This window comes from Protopterus annectens, chromosome 8.part0, assembly GCF_019279795.1.
Source record: "Protopterus annectens isolate FY-2018-M chromosome 8.part0, PAN1.0, whole genome shotgun sequence".
NCBI classification, from domain to species: Eukaryota; Metazoa; Chordata; order Ceratodontiformes; family Protopteridae; genus Protopterus; species Protopterus annectens.
In genome coordinates, this window is record NC_056741.1 from 1,530,627,740 (window position 1) to 1,530,643,310 (window position 15,571).

Consider the following 15,571-nt stretch of genomic DNA (forward strand, 5'->3'; position numbering starts at 1 on the left):
TGCTGTATTATACAAGGAATATAATTTAATACAATCAAGAAGGTGAATCAAGGAATGCATACATGTATGCATGGCCCTAAAATATGTTTGAAAACAGCCCAGAGGAAAGTGTGAAAGGCTCAAAATCATGAGAAAATGTTAAGCTTTACTCTTAGGTTCATAGGTTGGTTGGTACTAGGCTATCAGCCCTAGGGCCTATACAAGCCTAGCCATAACAATTCCCTGGCTATTTCTTCCCACATTATTTACTTTCCTGGACCCCTGTCTAGCAGGGCGACGTGATCCCTGGGGTGAATTTCCTTTCTCCCATCCAATCGTCAAGGTTCCTCTTGAAGAGGTCCAAAGAGGCACTCTGCTTGACATGTATGGGCAATCTATTCCAGAGTCTGGGGAGTCTCTGGGTCAGGAGCCTATCCCTCCAGCATGTTTTGTTTATTGTGATGACAAGGTTTAGATCCCTGGAGCGTGTAGCTCTGAGGGATTGGGATTTCTTTAAGTGTAGCATGTCCAACAGCTCTGGGTTTGCCATGGCCTTGTATGTTAAGCAGAGATCGCCTCTGAGTAGACGATATGCAACAGAGTATAGCTGGAGTTTTTAAGGCGGTCAGCGTAGGGCATCTGCTTTAGGCCTGTGATTCTTTTAGTGAGGTATTTCTGAGGCCTTTCCAGTTGTTGCAGATGTCTTGAGAGGTACATACCTAATGGGCGTTGTATTCTATAATGGGTCTAATGAGGGATGAGTACAGTGGGACAATGACCTCCTTTTTCTGGATGAAAAGCCCTCGTGATGAGATGTGCCACATAGAAGGATTTCCTGACTGTTGTGGCGATGTGGTTATCGAAGGTGAGACCACTGTCCACCTGTGTCCCTAAGTCTCTTATCACACTTTCTGTGTTTAGTGTACTGCCACCTATATGGTAATTCATGGATACATGTTTTTTCCCAAAGGGGATAACAATACATTTCTTGGCATTGAGCTTGAGCCCATGGCTCTGGCACCAAGCATCTGTTTCTGTAAGGCCCTTTTGTAGAGTATCAACATCATTTTGGGATTCAATAATGGCTCCCAGTTTGCAGTCATCTGCAAACTTTGTTAGCCAGAGTCCCTTAGTGTTGACCTGTACTTCAGAGAAGTAGATGCCAAACAAGAGCGGCCCCAGGACTGAACCCTGAGGTACTCCACTTGTCTGGAGCTGGATTTGGAGTCGGCTACTTTTACAGTGTGGGTTCTATCAGTAAGCTATTTAGCAACCCATTGGGTGACATAGGGATTAATGCCCAACTTAGTAAGTTTATCTATGATTCCAAAGTGGGGGATGGTATCAAAGGCCTTGGCAAGGTCTAGATAGGCTGTGTGGACTACCTTACCCTTGTCCATGGCTCTGGAGACTGATTCAAAGAAGTCAATCAGGTTCAGGAGACAATATCGGCCCTTCACAAACCCAAACTGGGTGGGGTCCAGTGTTTGAAGGTTGCCAATGTCTTTGTTTATAAGTTCCATGATAATACGCTCCATGGCCTTGCAGATAAGGCTTGTCAGACTGATGGGACGGTAGTTTCCAGGATCCAAGGTGGATCCCCTTGTGGATTGGGATAACTGAAGCTCTGCCACTCAGTGGGCACGAAACCTGAGGTGAGGCTATGATTAAACATGACACTTAGGTGAGGTGCCAGTTCATATTGTAGTTCATGTAGTACACAGCCGGGATGTCATCTGGTCCCATGGATGCTGTATTCTTGGCTTTAGAGAGTGCATTTTGTACCTGTGTGGCCGTTATTACTGGAATTTGGCAATCTTCCGGTATTGAGATGGGCCATTTAGGGGGTCAGAGGGGGGTGAAGTTGGCACTGAATCGATCTGCCAGGATATTGGCAATATCCTTTGGCTCAGTATATTTAATGCCATTCTGTTTTAGCTCAGAGCAGATCTGAGCATTGCCATTTAGATTCTTGACATAGTTATAGAATGCTTTGTGGTTGTCTTTGGAATCTTTGGCAATTTTATTTTCGTAACTAGCTTTGGAGGATTTTATGAGGCATCTCAGTTTCTTACTGAGGCTAGTAAGGGAGTTTTTTGCATCCTGGGATTTTCCTCTTTTCTGCAAAAGTTTCTTCCTTTTGTTGTAAAGTTTGTTTATGGCAGGGGACCACCAGATTGGCTTCCTTTTTTGGATGAGAGCATTTTGGTTCTATTTGGGATGGCACGATTCATGCATGAGTGGATGTGCTCGTACAGTGCCTTAGTGTAGGATTCAGCAGTTGAACTTTCAGTTCCCGTCTGCATGGGTGTTATGAAGTTTGTCACTTCTGACTTGAGTAGCATGAAGTTGGCTTTGGAGAAGTTTTTTATGGTGGTTTCTTTACTGGGGGGTGGGATGTGGATGTTAAGGGTGATTAGCTTATGGTCAGACCTGACTAATGAGCGGGTGACCATAGGTATGGAGCATTGATTTCCCATGTTGGTAATGACCAGGTCTAGGATATTGGAGCCCCTGGTGGGACTATGGGTTGATCCAGGGCATTGGAATTTATGAATTCCAAGATCCGTGTTGGGACATGAGACTTGTTATCAAAGCAATGGATGAAGGTAAAAGTTTACACCATATTACCTTGACCTGGCCAAGCCCTTTGACACAATCCCCCACTCAGGTGTAGTACAAAAGATGAATAATGTAGGAACAAACACTTACATCGCCAGCTGCATTGCCAGCTTGGCTCACAGGATGCAGGAGATCAAAACAGGGGAAGAGACCAGTCACCAATGGAGTCCCCCCGGGTTTGGTGCTGAGACTTTCTGTTTGGCATATACATCTCAAAAGTAAAAGGAAATACCAAAGAGCTTTGGCCAGCTAAGTTTGAGATGCCTGCAAGCTAGAAGTTATTGAATCCCAAATGACTTAACCAAATAATAACTGGTGTCAAAATCATGAAAATGCTCTCTGAGAACTGATCCAATTGTTTGGCATTTGGGAACTTGTGTGTACAGTGACCTAACTTTTGACCAACATGTGCCCAACATCATAAAGCCTTTCTATATTGCACAGCTTATAAACAAATTGATTGTGACTAGATCTAGAGATGTTGTTGTCCCCTTTAGATAGCTCTCATTATGTCAATCATTTTGTATAATGCTCACTTTGGCATGTATCTGTCCAGCCCCATGCAACAATTGGAATATCTTCAGAGATACCTTACTAAAAGGATACAAGTCCTAAACAATAGGTCTTGCATGGACTACCTCAAAGATTTATTATTATACTCAGTATCCTACAGAGTCCTTAGAGGTGACATGTCTGGCATACAAAGCATCCTCTGACATAATACAGATGGACCTAGTGAACATCAGCAAGTCAAATAGCATCAGAAATACTCAGTCCAGATATCTAAACTGAATGTTGTGGGAGATGGATCTATATCACAGACTACCACTGCTGGAACAGACTATCCATAAAAATAAAGCAAAGCTCATCCATCCATATTCAAATGCAACTTGGATCTAAGGATGGGTAATAGAAAATGTACTCCAGGGTTTCCCCTCATGCCACTAATGGACAGAGGCAGTTCCTAAATGCTGCATCCCTTACATGGCCCCCTCAAATTATCTATGGTATGATCACAGTTGTTCTCACTAGGGCTAATATACAATTATCAGCCATGGGGATAGCTAAGACCAATCAGAAATCGTTAATTCAAGCACCAAAAGGGAATTGGCAAAGCTTAAAATGTCCTCCAAGTGAACCTATGTTGTGGTAGCAAATAGTTATAAAAAAAATACCTTTTGTAGTACACAAAGTGCCCCTGTCTCCCTCCCCCCAAGCTTTTAGCAGCTTCTGGCGCCTATGGTGTGTGTGTGTCTGTGTGTGTGTGTGTGTGTGTAAGAGGGAGGGAGGGTGTATGGGCGTTTATACCTCACAATTATCCAGATTTTTGCCTCATATTTTCAGATTGTTTCTCATAAAATTGTCTTTTTTCTGGCAAATCATTGAAGACTGAAGTTGAGTTTTAGACTTCATATCCTCAGAAAATGCATACTAATGCAACAATTTTGTTCTATCCACTTTCTAAGGAGGTCGGGGTATGTATGTGTGTGTCATACCTCTCAACCATACAGATTTTCACAGAGGTTGAGGTATGTGTGTGTGTGTTTGAGAGAGAGTGAAATGCCATATTTAAAGTCAGCAGGTAGAATTTATTTTCAAGGAATTGTGAGCTTCAAGGGAAGAGAAGTTTACTACTGCTTATGCTAAGTCTGCTTAAAATGTGCAACTGTTTTGTTTAGCAAATGGTATCACTGTTGTGGTGTAGAAGTTCAAAACAGTCTTATTAGCACAGTAGGTAGCATACTTGCATTTTAATGTAGAGGGCTGTAGGTTCTACTCCCACCACATGTGTATTTTAAGGGGGTGGAGTGCTGCAGTCCTCCTTTGGATGAGATGCCTAGTAACTATGAACCTGGGTTTCCTTGCCACATTTCTATTGCAATATACAAGCTTAGCATTTTTTTAAATGTAACATAGGCAATTTATTGTTTAAGGGCAGTAGGCACTGAATTTGTAGATGAAACACTGAAATATAAAGCTGTTTTCTAGCAACAACCTCTCCATTAGTTTCAGATCTCTTTAATGTGAAATTATTCAGATGACTTTTACTTCTGCAGAGATTATGCATATTGACTGATATTGGTAGATTGTAATGATAGACGTTTAAGTGGTCTTTTATGGTTGAAATGTTCTGAATTGGGCAATTTGTCATTATTGGTTCATATGTTTTGTTTCATTGCTTAATGGAAAAATGTTCAAAACCATAAAACACACTCTAAGTGGTGCTATATTAACAAGGGATATAATTCAGTTATTGTATATTATAATTAATACAATCAGGAAGGTGAATCAAAGCAGTTATGTATGGTTCTGAAATGTGTGCAAGGGGCCTATGATTTGAAAACAGTCCAAAGGTAACCTTAACCTGCCACTGGCCAGATGCATTTTATTTGAATGTGGGTTTCAGTGCTGTTTCCGTGCATGTGAGTTTCAAAGGTAGAGAAGTTTTAATGCCAAGTCTGTTTTCATTGTAAGACTATTGCTTTGTTTAAGTTTAGCAAATGTCTGTCAGTGTTTGTGCTATAAAATAGGAGGTTACTAGGCTATTGGCCCTGAGGCCCTAAAATTTGAAATAAAAGTTGAAAATTAAAACCAAGTATCTGTAATCATTGCAGAAGTAATGCATAAAACAGTATGCACACAGAGTTTTGAATAGTGTTTATGGCAACTGGGGAGAAATAGCCAAGTAATGAGATACTGGAATGGCTGCGTGTGTGCGCGTTGGGAGGGCTGAAGGGGGTGGAGTTGGGGGCGGTGCCTTGAAGGGGGGGAGTTGGGGGCAGTGCTCCGGGTTTGCACCCCCCTGCAAAAATTCCTGCGGGCTCCCTTGGAAATAGGTAAGCCATCCAAGGTCTTAGCCAAGAGAGAAGAAGAACTGAAAAATGACAAACACAAACATGCCAGCTACTTCAACCCTGAATGCTTCAACATATGCAGGCAGACTAGGTTAACTAGAGAACTCCCCTCTCTCTGTCTAGCCAGCATTACTGAACCGCTATAATTCAAAGGAAGAGGTCCAGCAGAGGTGGAAGTCAGAGGTCATTACATGTAAAAAGTACAGTTGTGTACACTTACCATAAATGTAGATGTTGTGTATTCACTGTTGCAGTCATTACATTTGGGTAATCTGCTTGCAGGTAGTCCTCAGTTGGCCTGATTCTTGGGTTCTGTGTCGGTTGCTGTCCCTTCTTCAATGACATCAGGTCATCAGGGGTATAAAACATGCAGCAGACACCATTACATCAGTTTTTCTTGCCCCAAATGTCAGTTGGGGAAGCAATTAAAATATAAAAGTACAATGATGCATCTCCAGCAAAAAAGCAAATACACCAAAAAGCTTTAAGCATAGCAAGCAAGAATAGAGGTATAGCCAATAGAAGTCAGGGGGCTGGAGGAAGGGTAACTAGGACTGCAACAGTGAATACACTCTAACATCTACATTTATGGTAAGTGTACACAACTGTACTATGTTCTTCATGTTTTACTGCTGTAGTCATTACATTTGGGTAGATTCCCAAAGCTATGGTTGGGAGGAGGAATTTAAATAACATTAGGACCAGCTATAAGGCCCTGCAAGACTGCAGTGGCAAAGCCAGCTCTGGATTTAGAGAAAATTGGCAAATGATAATGCTTGGTGAAGGTATGTACATAACTCCAGGTAGCAGCTTCTAGGATGTCCCTGGTAGGTACGCCTCTGAGAAAGGCTATAGAGGTACATGCAGCCCTGGTGGAGTGAGGTCCGATCCTCAGGGGGGATAGGTTTTCCATACTGCTTATAGCAAAAATGAATGCAATAGCCTATCCATTTAGTTTGCTTTGAAATGACCTTCCCCTCTGCCCCTGCAACAAATGCCACCAGCAGTTGTTCAGATTTCCTTTGAGGTTTAGTCCTGTCCAAGTAGAATCTAAGTTGTCTGTGCACATCTATGGAATGCAGTATCTGTTCCCCTTTGTGCTGTGGATTGGGAAAGAAGGTTGGCAAATGAATGGACTGATTAAGAGCCACACTGGATACCACCTTGGGCACGAAGGATGGATTGGTTCTGAGGGACACCCTGTCCGCATGAAAGATGATGAAAGGCTCCACTGCCATAAGGGCCTGCAATTCAGATACCCTTCTAGCTGAAGTGATTGCTAAAAGGAAAGCTGTTTTCCAAGAAAGAAATTTTTAAGTTCACAGTAGCAGCTGGCTCGAAAGGAGGTAGAGTGAATTTCTCCAAAACAAAGATAAGATCCCAGGCTGGGGTTGGTGCTCTCCTGAGTGGTCTCAAATGTTTGGCTCCTCTGAGGAACTGCTTGAGCAGTGGATGAGAGAAGAGGAGAGGTTCTGTGTTATAATGAGCTGAAATGGCTGAGGCGTGGATTTTAATGGAGGAAAAAAAGACAGGCCCTTGTGAAGCATCTCAGTTAAGTATTGTAAAATCTAAGGTAAATTGGGCACTGCTGTGCTCATCTCTTGAGATGAGTTCCAGGCACAGAATCTTTTCCATTTTTCAGCATAAGATTTTCTAGTACTAGGCCTCTTTGCCTCTAAAATGATATCCATGACAGGTTTACTGAGGGATGGTAAAGGAGAGATTAGGTAATTAGCCAGGCTGCAAGGTTCAGTGTTAGAAGTTGAGGGTGCAGAAACTGGTTCTCCTGCTGGGACAACAGGGAGGGAATCCAAGGCAGGTGTCATGGGGATAACCGTGACACTGCGCAGGAGGGGGTGTACCCGTGTTGGCGTGGCCAGTCTGGAGCAATCAAAATCATCCTTTGTTTGTCCCGTTTGATTTTTAGTAGTACTTTAGAGAGCAGAGGGGGAAGGCATAGACTGAGTTTTTCCCGCTGAAGGACAGAGCATCCACTTTCTAGGCTCGTTTGTGGGGAGTCCTTGTGCAAAACCTGTCCAATTGGTAGTTTTGGGGAGAGGCAAATAGGTCTATACAACATGATGAAAATCCTTGGTTCCAGTTTCCACTTGAGTGGGTCCATGAGGTTTCTGCTTAGTCCATCTGCCAGTGTATTTAATTTTCCTGGCAGGCAGTGAGCTTGAAGGTGCACTTGGTAGCTAAAGACTGTGTTCCACAATGCCATGGCTAGTCTGCAGAGGGGGTAAGAATGTGTACCCCCTTGCTTGTTTATGTACCACATAACAGTGGTGTTGTCTGTCTTTACCATTAGTTGTCCTGGAAGAATGTGGTCCTTGAAGGCTGTCAGAGCATTCTGTACAGCTAACATTTCTTTTTGATCGATATGTAGGTGCATTTGACTTGGGTTCCATTTGCCCTGAATGCACTTCCCTGACAGGCGAGCCCCCCCCATGCATAATCTGATGCATCTGTTAGGGTTTGGGCAGCAGCGGGTGGTGTGAAAGGTAGTCCCTTCTTTTGGTGGCAGGCCTCTGCCCAACAAAGGAACTCTAGGTGTAGGCAAGGTATGATGGGAATCATTGCATCTAGATCCTGAGAATGTTGACACCATAGGCTTTTTAGATACCACTGTAGTTTCCTCATATGCAGCCTTGGATATGGAATTAGAAGAATGCAGGAGGCCATGAACCCCAAGGCTTGCAGTATTTGTCTTGCAGATAGCAGCGTTTTCGTGGCCATTTGTTTGAAGTAGGTTGTCAAATGAATGTTTCTCTGGCATGAGGTAAGCCATCTGAGAAGTTGTATTCAAGCTTGCTCCCAGGAATATAATTCCTTGACAGAGTACCAGATGAGATTTCTTTTTGTTTATGGTGTATCCTAGACAGGTTAGAACCCTTTGTACAAAGGCCAGATGATTCTAAAGTATGTCCTGGCTTTCTGCCCGAATTAGACAGTCATCCAGGTATGGGTATATTTGAATATTTCTTTGCCTGCAAAATGCAATAACTGGAGCTAGGCACTTTGTGAATACCCTGGGCACAGTAGATAAGCCAAAGGGCAGTGCAGAGAACTGACAGTGTGTGTAGCCTGCTTTGAAGCGAAGGTATCTTCTGCAAGATTCCATGATTGGGATGTGCAGGTATGCTTCTTTTAAATCTAGTGTTGCCAACCAGGCGTCTTTGCCTAGCATAGGAAGCAACTAGTGAAGAGTCAGCATCTTGAATTTTGGAATCTCCAAAAAGGTGTTTAGAGTAGACAGGTCCAGGATAGGATGCTATGAATGGTCTTTTCTGGGTACCAGGAAAAGTCTCTAGTAGAAATCTTGTCCCTTTCTCTCTTAATCATGGGGTCTATTCATTTGGTACCAGAAGAGGAAAAGTACTTGTTTTTGGGCCTCTGCCCACTGATTTAGGGGTAGGTCCGGCCACCCGCTTGGTGTTGGCAACGTGTGGAAGTGAAATCTGTATCCTTGGGACACTATACTTAAAACCCATTTGTCCTGGGTAATGAGTTCCCAGTTCTAAGAGCAATCTTTCCTCCCGTTCCCAGTTCTAAGAGCAATCTTTCCTCCCAAAGGGGCAGTCAGTTGATAAGTGCTTGGAAATTTTAAAAGGAAGTCATTGAGACAGTTTACCATATGGGGGAGTCTTATTACTCCCAGATTTGGAAGTGGAGGCCCCCCCCACTGCTTAGTCCTGTGAGTCCCCTAGGACTGAAACTTGGGGTATCTGCTGTGTCTGGGTTTGGCTTGGCTTGAGAAGACCTGGAAGGGGCTGGAAAGTTTGAGGGCCAGTGCCTACTAAATCTAGGAGGGTGAACCTGTAAGAAATCTTTAACAGTTTGCACAGATATCTTCCATCTTTTTAAGAACTTCCTCAGCCTTGTTGCCAAACAGGTGGTTCTGATTTAAGGGAGCATCCAACAATTTAGCATTAACATGATCAGGTAAAGAGGATTCCTTAAGCCAAGCATGCCTTCTGAGCACAGACCCAGTAACAACAACCCTGCAAGAAGCCTCTAATGAATCAAAACCACATTGCAAAGTATGTTTTCCAACCTGTTCAGCAGAATGCATTAAATCCTGTAATTCTTAATTTTCCACACAATCAGGAATCAACATCATTTTCTGTTTAAGCACTCCAGTAACATGTTGCTGATACTTTGAAACTGAAACTGGCAGTTTAAAGCCCTAATGGCCAAGGATGCAGAAGTGTAAACTTTCTTACCCCATCTATCCAGGGCCCTGGAGTCCCCATCAGAAGGGGCAGGATTTTTAGCAGTAGAAGCCTTAATGCCCTTGGGCCCCTGAGAAATAGTCTCTGGATCTGCAAAAGGATTTTTAAAAAGGAACTTGTGTGACTGAGGGACCCTGCAGTATCTGTCAGGTTTTCTGGGAGCAGGAGGCAAAGAATCAGGGGCCAAACTATATTCTGAAAAAGCATCAACTATGTCTAGTACTATATTCTGAAAAAGCATCAACTATGTCTAGTACAGGAGGAATAGCTAAAGGCCTATGTTGAGGCAGGAGTACGGAATCCCTGAGTCTCTTTTTTGAATCAGAAAAATCCTGGCTTCCCCAGTGGAAATGCTGTAAGTATTCACCAAAAGAAAAATCCTCTGGAGGGGATGCAGAGGGAATAGAGTCCTCTGCATCAGAATCCTCTTAAGTAGATAAGGGCAAATCCAGATTATCAGAAGAATCAGAAAAAATCAGAATCCTGGTCAGAAGATTCAGAAACAACTTCAGTCCTAGGCCTCTTAGAAGGGGGAGGGTAGGCCTCTTAGAAGGGGGAGGGTTGGCTACCCCTGATTAGAGTAATTAGATCTTCAGCCATTCTTATGGATTTGTTTTTTAGGCATAGATGCCTGAGCATGTGGCCTGGACGTCATTTTTTTAAGCATGGTTCGAGATTTAAGTCCAAGTGAAGAAGGAGGCATTGGTTTAATATGCAAGTCCGTAGGCCTGAATACAACCCCTCAGAGGCCGGTGCCTGCACAGCGGCTTCAGACCCATCCAAGGTACAGACCTCCACGGGTTCCATAGTTGAAGCATCTCACGGCATACCAGACTCTGAATGGGTCTCACTAGAGGCCTGCGAATCAGAAGTAGCAGGTATCAGGGGCTGCAAGAGCACCTCACTGAGTACGGGTGAACTGGCGACTGGCTTAGAAGCATCGTCGGCAGTTTTGGACCTCAGCGGACTGTCTTTATCCTTGAGTTTTTTCGGAAACCTGGTAGTCGGATGGCTAACCGACATTTCTGGATAATTAAACCAAGAACCAAAATATTTAGAGGCGAAAATATAAGAAGACGGATAGTGAGCTGATTAAATAAAGCACAAAACCGACAGCAAGGTATGTCGTGGTCAGGGCCTAGACAAGGAATACAGTACAAATGAAAATCTTTATGAGGCATTTGCTTTCCACAAGTAATGCAATTATTAACTTTTACTGACATTGGTAAGGAGCAAAAAAGTTTCCCCAATGGGGTACTTAGCTTTAGTTGAAGACTACGGTTCTGAAACTCGAAAACGAAAATTTCAGGAGTCAGTCGACCGGCACTTGCGAACTGCTTCTGCTTTGGGCACCGTACGGCAAGAAAGACTGATGTAATGGTGTCGGCTGCATGTTTTATACCAGACGACCTGACATCATGGAAGAAGGGACAGCAATTGACGCAGGTCCCAAGACTTTGTTAGTCAGGCCGACTGAGGGCTACCTGCAAGCAGATAACCCAAATATAATGACTGCAACAGTGAAACACAAAGAACATCTGCCAGTTGGTGTATTCTGTTGGCAGAAAATAAAACTTGACTTTAACATTATAGCTCAAGGGGAGTTTTCGTACTAAAATCCAATATTACTTTCTCCTCTTTGTAGCTGCCACCACAGTGAAATGTAAATCAGCTAAAAAACTGATAAAGTCCAACTGGGTAGAATTTTTTTCAGTGAAGGCGAGGGGAAAAAAGCTTCAATTACAAAATATTTTATGAACAATAATTTTACAATCTTCAAAAACATAATTTAAACTGCAGAGGATTCTTTAAATTGCAGATGATTTAGTAAGGATCGATGAGACCAGAAGCATGGACACTCAGCAAGTCTGACTCCAGTTCCCAGTACCTCCCCCTTTATCCCCAATACCTCCCCCTTTATCCACATACCATATAATTCTAAGTAAGCTACATTATTAAAATCTCCCAAGGCTACTAGGAAGTATGCATTTCTACCAGTTAATCAATAACAAATAAGAAAAACACTATTGTGCAGAGTGGGCAACTCTGAGACTGCTGATCCTACATGGCTGATAAACAAAGGAGAAGACACCCAGAGATATGGTCCTTTTTGACAGGGTATACATGTTATTTGGATGGGACTTTATTTAACTGGGGTATAGCACTTATTACGCACCACACAGATGGATATGGGGGCCAGTACCTCTCTCATTCACAAGCTAACCAATCCCCCATGCAAACAGACAAAGGTTGGGAAAGGGAGTTACAGTATAAAGCAAGCAGTAATACAAAGAAGTTTGTTCATTTCAGCATCAACTGACCAGCCTAAGAATGCAGAAGAGAGGTCCAAGCAACAACTTTGGAAATCGACAAGAACATGTCTTATTTTGCAGTCAGTTTAACTCTTCTGTCTAGACAAGTCTAGCAACAAAAAACTGCAGAACCACAGATGTGGTGGCTATAGATAAGAGAACAGTAAATGTTGGTTTAGCTTTACAAAAAATGGTGAGTGCATCTGCATGAAAGTGGCCAGGGGGACAGCAACTGCCCAGAAGCCCAATATACCCCAACTTCAGTAAAATCTCTGATGAGGTACTGCTTAAGTTACTTTAAATACATCTTGCATAGTTATCTATAGCAGTGAATAAGTGGGAAACTAAACTAAAGGAAGGAAATGGGGGTTGTAGTCATCTTCTGGGCATCCGAAAATATGTTACAAGCATCTTTCAGCAAAGCTTACTCTAACTCATCCTATTTCAGACACCCATTAATGGCACAGAAAGAGAGGCAAAATAAGCCTTCTCTACCATGTGTAATAGTAAACTTGGAGGAAGATTATGCAAGCAACGGACATAATAAATTTATTAAGTATAATCTGATGATAGCAGATGAAATTTAAAAACAGATTGCTTGCCCACAAAACCAAAGACTTGTCATGCTTAGTAGAGCAAAGCACGACTCAGATAATCCGCATTAACTGCTCGCACATACAATCTATGCTGAAGCACCAACTATACTAACATAAAAACAAAACTATATGAATTAAAAGAACTCTACAATAAAATAGCCAAGTTTGAAACAAACTAACAAATAAGACACCACTGCATAGCACAGCAACAATTAATTGGCAAGAATTACACAACAGATTAATAGTAACAAAATAAAAATTGCGCAGAATATACAATACAAACTTGATCAATACCAAAAAGTAATCAAAATCTGGTGCATAGAGATACAATCCATTAAGATCACCAAGATCAGAAAATCAAAACCTACTTCCAATTAATGAATCTAAAAACCATTATTAGCCATCTACCTCTTTATACTGGACCTTGCCTATCCTGTGCTTACTAACCACAGTTACATCTTCCTTCTTACTATACTTCTCTCATGTCTCCCTATTAGGCATTATTTCACTTCTCCTTACATACCTTTTTTTCTAATAAAAGCTTGTAAAATCACTTCACCCCTAACTTCATTTCTCCACTATTGTCTTCACCTGTAATTAGTCCCTATTTTGCACTGTTTAGGACTCTTGTCCTCTTTACAAACCCAGTGCTAACCTCTATGCTTTACTGCACATATTACCATTGCTTGGTTATTTTTATTATATTTTTTACTATTTTTGCTTTTTTTTTTCTTACAATTTTTTTTTTTGTAGTTTGTAATTTGTCATTTGTATTTGTATTTGTATTTTATTCAAGTCTTGGAGCTCATCTCTGCAGGCCTGTACTGAAAATGGACATATATCCAGTTAGATTAGCCCGGTCAACAAATGTAAAATAAATAAATAAATAAATAAATAAATAAATAAATGGTGACTCTCTGTAAAATTAGGTTCATAGGTAGGTACTAGGCTATTGGCCCTAGGGCCTATACAAGCTTAACCAAAAAAAGGTACCCTGGCTTTTGCCACCGAAGAAAATTATGTTCCCGTGCCCCTGTCTAGCAGAGCCACAGAGATAATCCCCGGGGTGAATTTCCTACTTCCCATCCAATCAAGATTTTTCTTGAAGAGTGCTAAAGAGGAGCTTTGTTTGATATAGATAGGTAGTTTGTTCCAAAGTATGGGAAGTCTCTGGGACAGGAATCTATGCCTCCAGCATGCTCTGTTCATTGTGGTGACAAGGTTTAGGTCCCTAGAGCATGTAGCTCAGAGGGATTGGGGATTTTTTAAATAGAACATGTCAAACAGCTTTGGGTTTGACATAGCTTTGCATGTTAAGCAGAGATCGCCTCCGAGGTGGTGATATGAGACGGGGTAAAGCTGGAGTTTGAGATGGTCTGTGTAGGGCATCTGTTTGTGGCCGGAAATCCTCTTTGTGAGGCATTTCTGCAGCCTTTCCAGTTGTTGTAGAAGTCTTGTGAGGTACATACCAAAAGGGGCATTGTACTCTAATATGGGTCTAATGAGTGACAAATAGAGGGGAACAATGACCTTTTTCTGGATGAGAAACCTTTTCTGATGAGGTGTGCCATGTAGAAGGATTTCCCCGACTACTGTGGCAATGTGATTATCAAGGAGATACTACTTTCCACCTGTGTCCCAAGGTCTCTTATCACACTTTCAGTGTTAAGTAGACTACCACCTATGTGGTAGCTTATGGGTACAGAGTTTTTACCAAAGGGGATGACAATGCACTTTTTGTCATTGAGCTCGATGCCATGGCTTGGACACCAGGCACCTGGTCTCAGTGAGGCCCTTTTGTAGGATTGTCCACATCATTAGGAGTTTCAATTATGGCTCCAAGTTAGTTTGCAGTCATCTGCAAACTTCATTAGCCCAAGACCTTCTATGCTAGCCTGTGGTTCAGAAAAGTAGATGATACCAGACAGGAGAGGAACCAGGACTAAACCCTGTGGTACTCAGCTCGTCACTGGTCTGAAGTCGGATTTGGAGTCTGCTACTTTTCAAAGTGTGGGTTCAGTCAGTGGGCCAGTTGGCAACCCATCTTGTTACATAGGGATTTACAGCTCATTTAGTGAGTTTATCTATAATTCCAAAGGGGGGAATGGTGTCAAAAGCCTTCAAGAGATCTAGATAGATGAGGGTAAGGTGGTTCACACAGCGCAAGTCTTTGGTGACTGCTTCAAAGAAGTCTATCAGGTTTAGGAGACATGATCTGCCTTTTACAAACCCGGAACTGGGTGGGGTCCAGAGTTTGGAGATTAACAATGTCTGTTTATAAGTTCCATGATGATACATTCCATGGCCTTGCAGACCAGGCTCATTAGGCTAATGGGGCGGTAGTTCCCAGGGTCCATGGTGGCTCCCCCTTTGTGGAGTGGGATAACAGTAGCTGTGCACCATACAGTGGGCACAAAGCCTGAGGTGAGGCTGTGCTTGAACATTGTGCTTAGGTAGGGTGCCAGTTCATTCTGTAGTTCAAGTAGAACGCAGCCTGGGATGTTGTCAGGTCCCATGGATGCTGTGTTCTTGGGTTTGGAGAGTGTGTTTTTTACCTGTGCAGCCGTAATTAGAGAACTTTGCATTCTTCCGGTATAGAGATGGGCCCTAAGTTAGCACTGAACCTATCTGCTAGGATGTTGGCAGTATCAGTTGGTTCTGTATATTTAGTGCCAATGTGTTGTAACTCAGAGCAGATGTGTGTTGCCATTGAGATTCTTGACATAGCTATAGAATGCCTTGTGGTTGTCTTTAGAATCAGTAGCGATTTTGTTTATGTAACTAGCTTTGGAGGATTTTATGAGGGATCTCAGCTTCTTACTGAGGCTGACGAGGGAGTTCCTCCAATCATGGGATTTTACTCTCTTTTTTTTTTGCAACAGTTTCTTCTGTTGTAGAGTTTATGGCAGGGGACCACCAGACTGGCTTCCTTTTTTTGGAGGTAGCATCTTGGTTCTGTTAGGGATAGCATG

The 15,571-nt window shown here is 42.5% G+C and overlaps 1 protein-coding gene across 4 annotated transcripts in view; it reads right to left on the reverse strand.

The window, feature by feature from the left end:
• The window catches only part of ETS1 (ETS proto-oncogene 1, transcription factor), a 281,582-nt gene that overhangs the window by 210,124 nt on the left and 55,887 nt on the right, over positions 1-15,571 (reverse strand). The gene's annotated exons all lie outside the window — the stretch shown is intronic.